Here is a 7,016-nt window from a genome sequence, read left to right as displayed (position 1 = left end):
ATGAATTGGTAGGAATATCAAAGGGGGAGGTAAAAAAACCTTTTTTTTAGTACTCCCTACTCATACATTTATGTATTTTTAAGGGAATTACCTTTTTCTCTAAAGATATGGAACTAGAAATGACAAGGGATGGTGAAAAGAATCGAGTCCAATCGTGGAGTGTTGATATGACTTGTGAGGCTAGGAATGCCAATTTTGTGAGGTTTAACAAATATTTTGCATCTAGGCTTAGATTTTTGTGTAGAGGGGATAGCCCTAGAATCCAACAATCACTGTTAGAATTGGTTAGACCCAAAGACAATACAAATGGGGTTTGGGTTAGTCACAATTGGGCAGATGTAATCCCATATAATGTTTCTACAGTGATCAAAGTATCTAGTTTTTTGGGGAAACCTCATGTTCTACCTTTCCATGTGCCTTTGAGGATAAGAATAGCTGAATTCTTGTGGCAGATCAAGACTATAGAGGAAAGTGATATGATTGGTAAGGGTAAGGGCACTTTGTTCCCAATTGTTACTTTGGCACATAATTTTGTTTTTGTAAGAAAGGGATGGAGACACCTCAGTTTATTTTTGAACAAGTACAACATGGAAGATTCCCATGTAAGATACATTGACCTTGAGTGATAATTTTATCTTTTGAGAGAAAGAACAAAAGCTACCCGTATCACACAGCAGGGATATTTTCTTGAAAATATTATTAGGAATATTTTCTCTTTATATGAGTAGGAGGTAAGAAAAAAAAAAGGGTAGTATTCACTAAAACTTTGGAGTTCATTAATGCTTTTGATTCTAGCTATGATCCTTTAAAAGACAAAAAATATTGGGGAGCTAAAATCCATGCATTGATGAATAATTTTGCTAAATTAATGCAAGCTATGAATGAGAAGAAAGCTACCTATGTCAAAGCCTACCCTGATAGATTAGTAGAGATGGAGTGCAAAATAAATAGAAGAATTATAGTTTCTCTGGGATAGTATACATTGTAAAAGAGGGCAAGGTATATAGTAGTACAGAACATACAATAGGTTATTCCTCACAGAAGACCAAGGCTAGAGAGCCCAGCTATAGCGAGTGCCCCAAAGAGGTAGAAATTGGAACAAGGATCCTCTTCTAATGTAGAAGAGTACTTTCCAAGTCAAACCCCAATCAGAATAGATTATGAAGCATCCTTAAGGAAGCAGAGGAGATAGATTGGTGGACAAGGGGATGTAATTGTTACTTCTGCAGATATGGAAAGAGGAGTGCCTCAAGAGCCTCTTGTACCCTCCTTAGACCTTACAATTGTTGATTATTAAGGTATGGAGGTAGACCCAATAATTTCCCAAGCTTCTAAAAAGTTTATAAATGGTGAAAATTTTGTTAAGTCTAGGGCTTTTGCATAGTTCTTATGGAGAAAGAATATAAATTTTTTTGAGAATGTATGCAAAAAATAAAGGAAGACTAGCATAGAAAACCTAGTTTTTTTATTGAGGAAGAGGTAAAATCAAAATTTTTTAGTCATTTTGCCTAGTTAACACCTAAGGCTAGGAGGTAGTTAGTTAACGAATCAGGGGTCCTATCTTTCCTAAGTGGGACATAGCTAATGCTATAATTTTTTATTCAATTAAGAAAGAGAAGAATGTATAGTATAAAATAGAGGAGGAGATAATGCAGGCACATAGGGGAATTAAATTTAGTGATGGCCTATAAGCCCTATTAATTTGGTCAATTGAAAAAAGAGATAAAACTAGAATGTAAGAAATTTCTAGTGCAAAACATACTGGTGTTCTTATAGTATATAGGGCTGGTAAAGTAAGTAGCCAACAAATTTTTGGAATGGATTCAAAAATGGTAAAATTTAGGAATGTGGTGTCTAGGAAAGAATAGGATAGGTTCATGGAACTTAATGCTAAATTTGAAGAAGTCTTGAAGGCCTATGAGGACAGGGGAAAGTAAATACAATTACTAGAGGACAAGGTCTCTCAAATGGACAAGCTACTTGGGAAGAGAAAGGTGGGGGAATCCAATAAGACTAGAATTGTATACCCTTGGCCACTAGTTGAACCATTTAGGTCAACCCCAATTGTTGAAATCCCAGACTACCCACAAAGGCCTGAATTCTACACTGCAGAAGAATTTGAAGAAGAGAAAAACAAATTGTATGCAATACATGTAGAATTAAATAATTAGTATGAAGAAAAGTTGAGGCAAACAATTTTGTTCCTAGTAGATAGAATTGAATGGCCAACATCTTATGATCAGTTGGCAAGAATTGTATTTATTTGGGAAGAAATAAAAAGGGATGAAGATAATTTGAGACCCATTGTACAAAAGTGGGATGAAAGAAATAACAATATCACTACTATGCACATATCTATCATTTAACTGCCATGTCATCAAATAGAAACTATTTTTGATTTATTAAATAAGCTAGAGGATTTTGATAACCAATGGCTCTCTATCTAGGAGAGAATAACCATTTGTCTCTCCAAGTACATAGTTGAGAAGTTTGACCTTTTTCCTAGTGCCCTAAAAAAGGTTCATAGAATAAAGGAAAAGAAAGAATGGAAAAATAAATTAGATGAAATACTGTGCCAAAGAATGAATAATGTTAGAAATGAGAAAGGCCACATACTATGGGAAATGAGCAATGAAGAGTTAGTTAAAGTGGAGTTATTTTATAAAGCCATCAAAAAGGACCTCGTTGATATGGAAGCAGTTGGAAATTTTGTGATAAAAATGCAAAGGGAATTCCTAAACTTTGATTGGTCTGATGATATTGTTTTCAACAAATCGAAAGAACATTTTTTGTCTGTAGAAAACATGGAAAAAGATGATGAGGTCGAAGAAGATGCAGATGTAAATATTACAGTTCATGATGAAGACAATGAGAACCCCCAAGTTGAGGTGAGCTTGTAGGTAATAGAACAAGACATGTCACTTTTAAGCCTGATAGCCACCTACTCTGAAGAATCAGACTAATAAAGGATCAAATCATGGAATTTTTAGTGTTCCAAGAGATGTAACAAAAAAGGGGCCTACCAAGAGAATATTATGATGTATAAGTTTTTCTATTACACACAATTTTGTATTTTTGTGACAGCTGTATGGATGCATTTTTGTTTAGTTGACTGCTATCATTTCTCTATGCCTAAAGCTTGATGCATCTCACACTATATAAGTGAGATTCTAGGGCTAGAGAAAGGTCTAATTTCTAATACAATTTTAGTTTCCATTGAATATTGCTTCATGCATGTTATAGGTGCAAACTTCATGATGTATCTTCTCTTCACATTTTATGAGAATACATTGATGTTATAGGAGTCTAATGTCTTTTCTGGAAGTATTCTAAGTTTTATCACAATTGTATACAATTTTCAAGGAATATTAATACAAATTTGAATAGTCCCCATATCTATTCTTGCTGAATTTTGTCTCCATTATTTTACCTAGTTATTCTAATGTTGTGTGATCAAGGCTTGTCCAATTGAATGCAATTCATTTAATTTGTATGTCAATTCATTATTTCTATTAATTCAATGAATTAAGTAAATGCTTTAGTGAATTTGATAGGGTTGCTGTGGTAATAGAATGGATGTCTATAAGAGTGAATCTCAGTAAGAATTGCTTATAGTATTGGTTGTAATGCAATCAATTAGATCCCTAAATTGGAATAGACTGTGAATCCCAATGGATGAGGCAATAATCTAGTTAATCCAATCTACATATAGAGAGATTATGAATAAGCACTAACTCTATAACCAAAATCAACTTTATTTTACTATTTTAAGAATATCAAAGTTGGTCAACACTTATTTTCATATAATTTCTAAGTTTTACTTACCTATAATTACCTAGAAATATTTGTGAAGTTGAGAAGATTTGTGCCAAATCTACTTGTGAGGGATGTATATTGATATGGAAGGAACAAAATATATATAAAGAAGTGATAGTGGATAAGAATCAGAATCAAACTAAGAAATCTTCATTCACTAGCTTCATTTGAATCATCCCCTTGGTATACCCACCTTGGTTTTTGCAGAGCCTAAAGAGTAGAAAGCTAGTCTTGGTTTTGTTGAAGTTGGGTCCAAATAATATGAATACATAGTTGTTAATGGGAAGCAAGTAGTCCCTAGATTTGTGAGTGTTATTATCTTGGTATTTAGATTTTTTGTTTAGTAGTTGAAAAACACCAACAAAATGGTGACTCTGCTGGGGAGTTGTTCAACACATATGTAAGAAGTAGTGCAATTTCTTTGGTTGTGTTGTATATGTATTTTTCAGATTGTTTCAATACTGTTTGTGGTTATGGTGAACTTGTTTTAGTGACAAACCTTGAGAATTTAAAAAGAAAGGAAACCCTAGTGCCACATGTGTACACTGACCTATACAACTTTTTCAATTGTCTTATTTGTCAAGCCAGAGTTGTAGTTTTATGATTTTGTGATTGGTTCCTCTATGTGTCATATATGTTATATTTTCTTGTGTGCTTTCCCTAAAGCTAGGGGTTATTTATTTGTACTTTTCCCTAACAATAGGGTGGTGACTCAATCGAGGTTTTGAAGCTAGTGCTTATTTGATAAATAGTAAATATGGTTGATAAAAGAAAAAACACAAGAGCTAATCCTAATGTACCAATGTATACTGAATTTCCTCAAGGTGGCAGGAAGAACTTGAATAAGAAAAAGGTAGACCCAAATCCTACCTAGAAGCCAAGAGGTAGTGTATCAGTTAATTCGCAATACCAACAAGTGGTATAGAGAAAATCGTCCTCACTCAATTTTGAATCAAAAACCACACGACTCCTACAAGGAATATTAAGTACCCCATTACCAAATGAAAGAATATATCAAGACAAGAATGTGTCTCAATTAGGGAATGCATCACCAAGTCTACATCTTGTAGTAGAGATGAACCATAGGTTAGGGTACAAGAATTCTTTTAAAGATCCTTTTAATCCTAGAGTTGTTCCCTACATAGAAACTAAAGTTATAGATCTGAATGATCTTGCTGATTCAGAAGCTACTTCTACAGATCCTAAGGAAGTATTGTGGTGTCCACAACACACACCTCATTCCTCACTAGGAATGGAGACCCCCTATTTTTTTGACTCCTGGACTCACATTTTGAGAGTTGGGAGAAGAAAATTCGATTAGAAGTTAGAATTTTAGAGTCAAAAAACCAAAAAAAAATTAAATAATAATTTTTTTTTTAAAATTAAAATTAAAAATCAAACAAATTTATAATAAAAAAATTTCTGCTGCACATGGAGGCGCGCCTCTCATGAAGGCGTGTGTGCACCACCAATGGAATAAATAAAACAAAAGGTCCAAAATCTATCTTTCAAAGGTATTTGTCTTAATTAAGAATTTTCAACTATCTAAACTAATGTTTGCTTCTTTTTGTAGGTAAAAAAGGCATTGCCAACTTGTCGAGGTCATAACTTTTGACTCAAGCCTTGAAATTCACAACTGCTTACACTGTTGGAAGGAAGAACTAAAGATCTAATTTCAGTCTTTAAAATAGTGAGCCTTTGGTTACCTAGTTTTAGGGACCGATGAAAGTTTCAACTTGAAATTTTGAGAAAAAGACCTCTGAAAAAGCCATTTAAAAACACCTAGAGAAAATTTGCAAAAAAAATATGAAAAATTTTCAAACATTTGATCATTTGGATCACTTGGTTTCTTGCTAGGAAGGATAGGGAAGTTGGAGAGAAGAAAAAGTTTGAAGATACAGAGGTTGGACACATGAAGTGGAATAGGCTCCTCATCTTATGTAGCTATTAATGACGAGATTGAATGCAAGTACCTCAGGAATTTAGATTGAAGAAGCAGAAGGAGTGCAAGTTTATGAAAGTGATTGGCTATAAAAAGGGTGTAAATCATCAAAAAAAGGGCAAAGAATGTATACAAAAAATGATCTAAAACCCCATTTGAGTAAAACCTAGAAACTGTTTTCAAAATTGAGAACTTTGATTTTTTGGCGAATTGAGCTTCCAAGGTCCACAACTCTACAACTCCATAGGTCCACAGCTCCGCAGGTCTATAGCTCCACATTTTCATGAAACTATGTAGCTTCACATTTTCATGTAGCTTTGAAATTTAGAGGTGCACTGACAGTTGACTGCTAGTTCCAAAAATAGCACTTTCCATGCAATGGGAGCACACTATAATGGCAAGTTAACTCCAACCAAACCTAGTGAAGGGCTAGTTTCCATTTTTGATGCCTCCATGCACTTCCACTTTGACTAATGGAATCCTCCTACTTTCTCTCTCATTATTTCTCTATTTTTGACATGTAAAGGGCTCATGCATCCAAATAATGAGTAAAATATGGATGGAGTCCCTCTAAGCACCAGTTAGATTGTCAATTTGTATATATTTAGTTTGTTTAAATTTTTTTAAAGCATTTTATTGCATCAATATATCTCTCACTCTCAACACAAATTGAGGAGATGATTTCTTATAAATACCCCATTGTAAAATGTAAGAAAGGCTATCATTATTATTCAATAAAATTATGCTTTTGGTGCTAGCATTTGGAGTGTAGCTATTCTTGCCTAAATATGTCATTAAATTTTGTGAATTTTATTCATGAGATTTTGATTGAGCCAAAGGTTTATTGTGTTGTTTCTGGTTGTGTGATCTTTTAGTTCTGGTGTTTGCTACAGATATATGAATTCTACTAATGTAACGAGCTTGAGTTTAAGATCACCTAATTTTGTCTACATAGCTTTTTATCTCACATGAGTGCACTTTCTATGGCCTTGTGATTTGATGAAGAGTGAAACATCATTCGATTTGTTAAAGATTCTCATTGATGATTGCATCAATGGATTCTAGGAAGTGTTGCTCCTATTTTCATTGGTTTCCTATTGATTTCTTTGAAGGTTTAACTCGCAGTGTGTTGTATTCTATAGCTTATGTTCGTTTAAGAATTTCAATTTCAAGTCATTTGATTCCATGTTATTTTCTTTTAGTTTCATTATATTCTTTTCTAACTCCCTATTAGAATAGGACCTCATAGTAGATACAT

This window comes from Cupressus sempervirens, chromosome 10, assembly GCF_028749045.1.
Source record: "Cupressus sempervirens isolate cs-2001-9-10 chromosome 10, ASM2874904v1, whole genome shotgun sequence".
In the NCBI taxonomy this organism is placed as follows: domain Eukaryota; kingdom Viridiplantae; phylum Streptophyta; class Pinopsida; order Cupressales; family Cupressaceae; genus Cupressus; species Cupressus sempervirens.
This window is presented reverse-complemented; position numbering follows the sequence as displayed.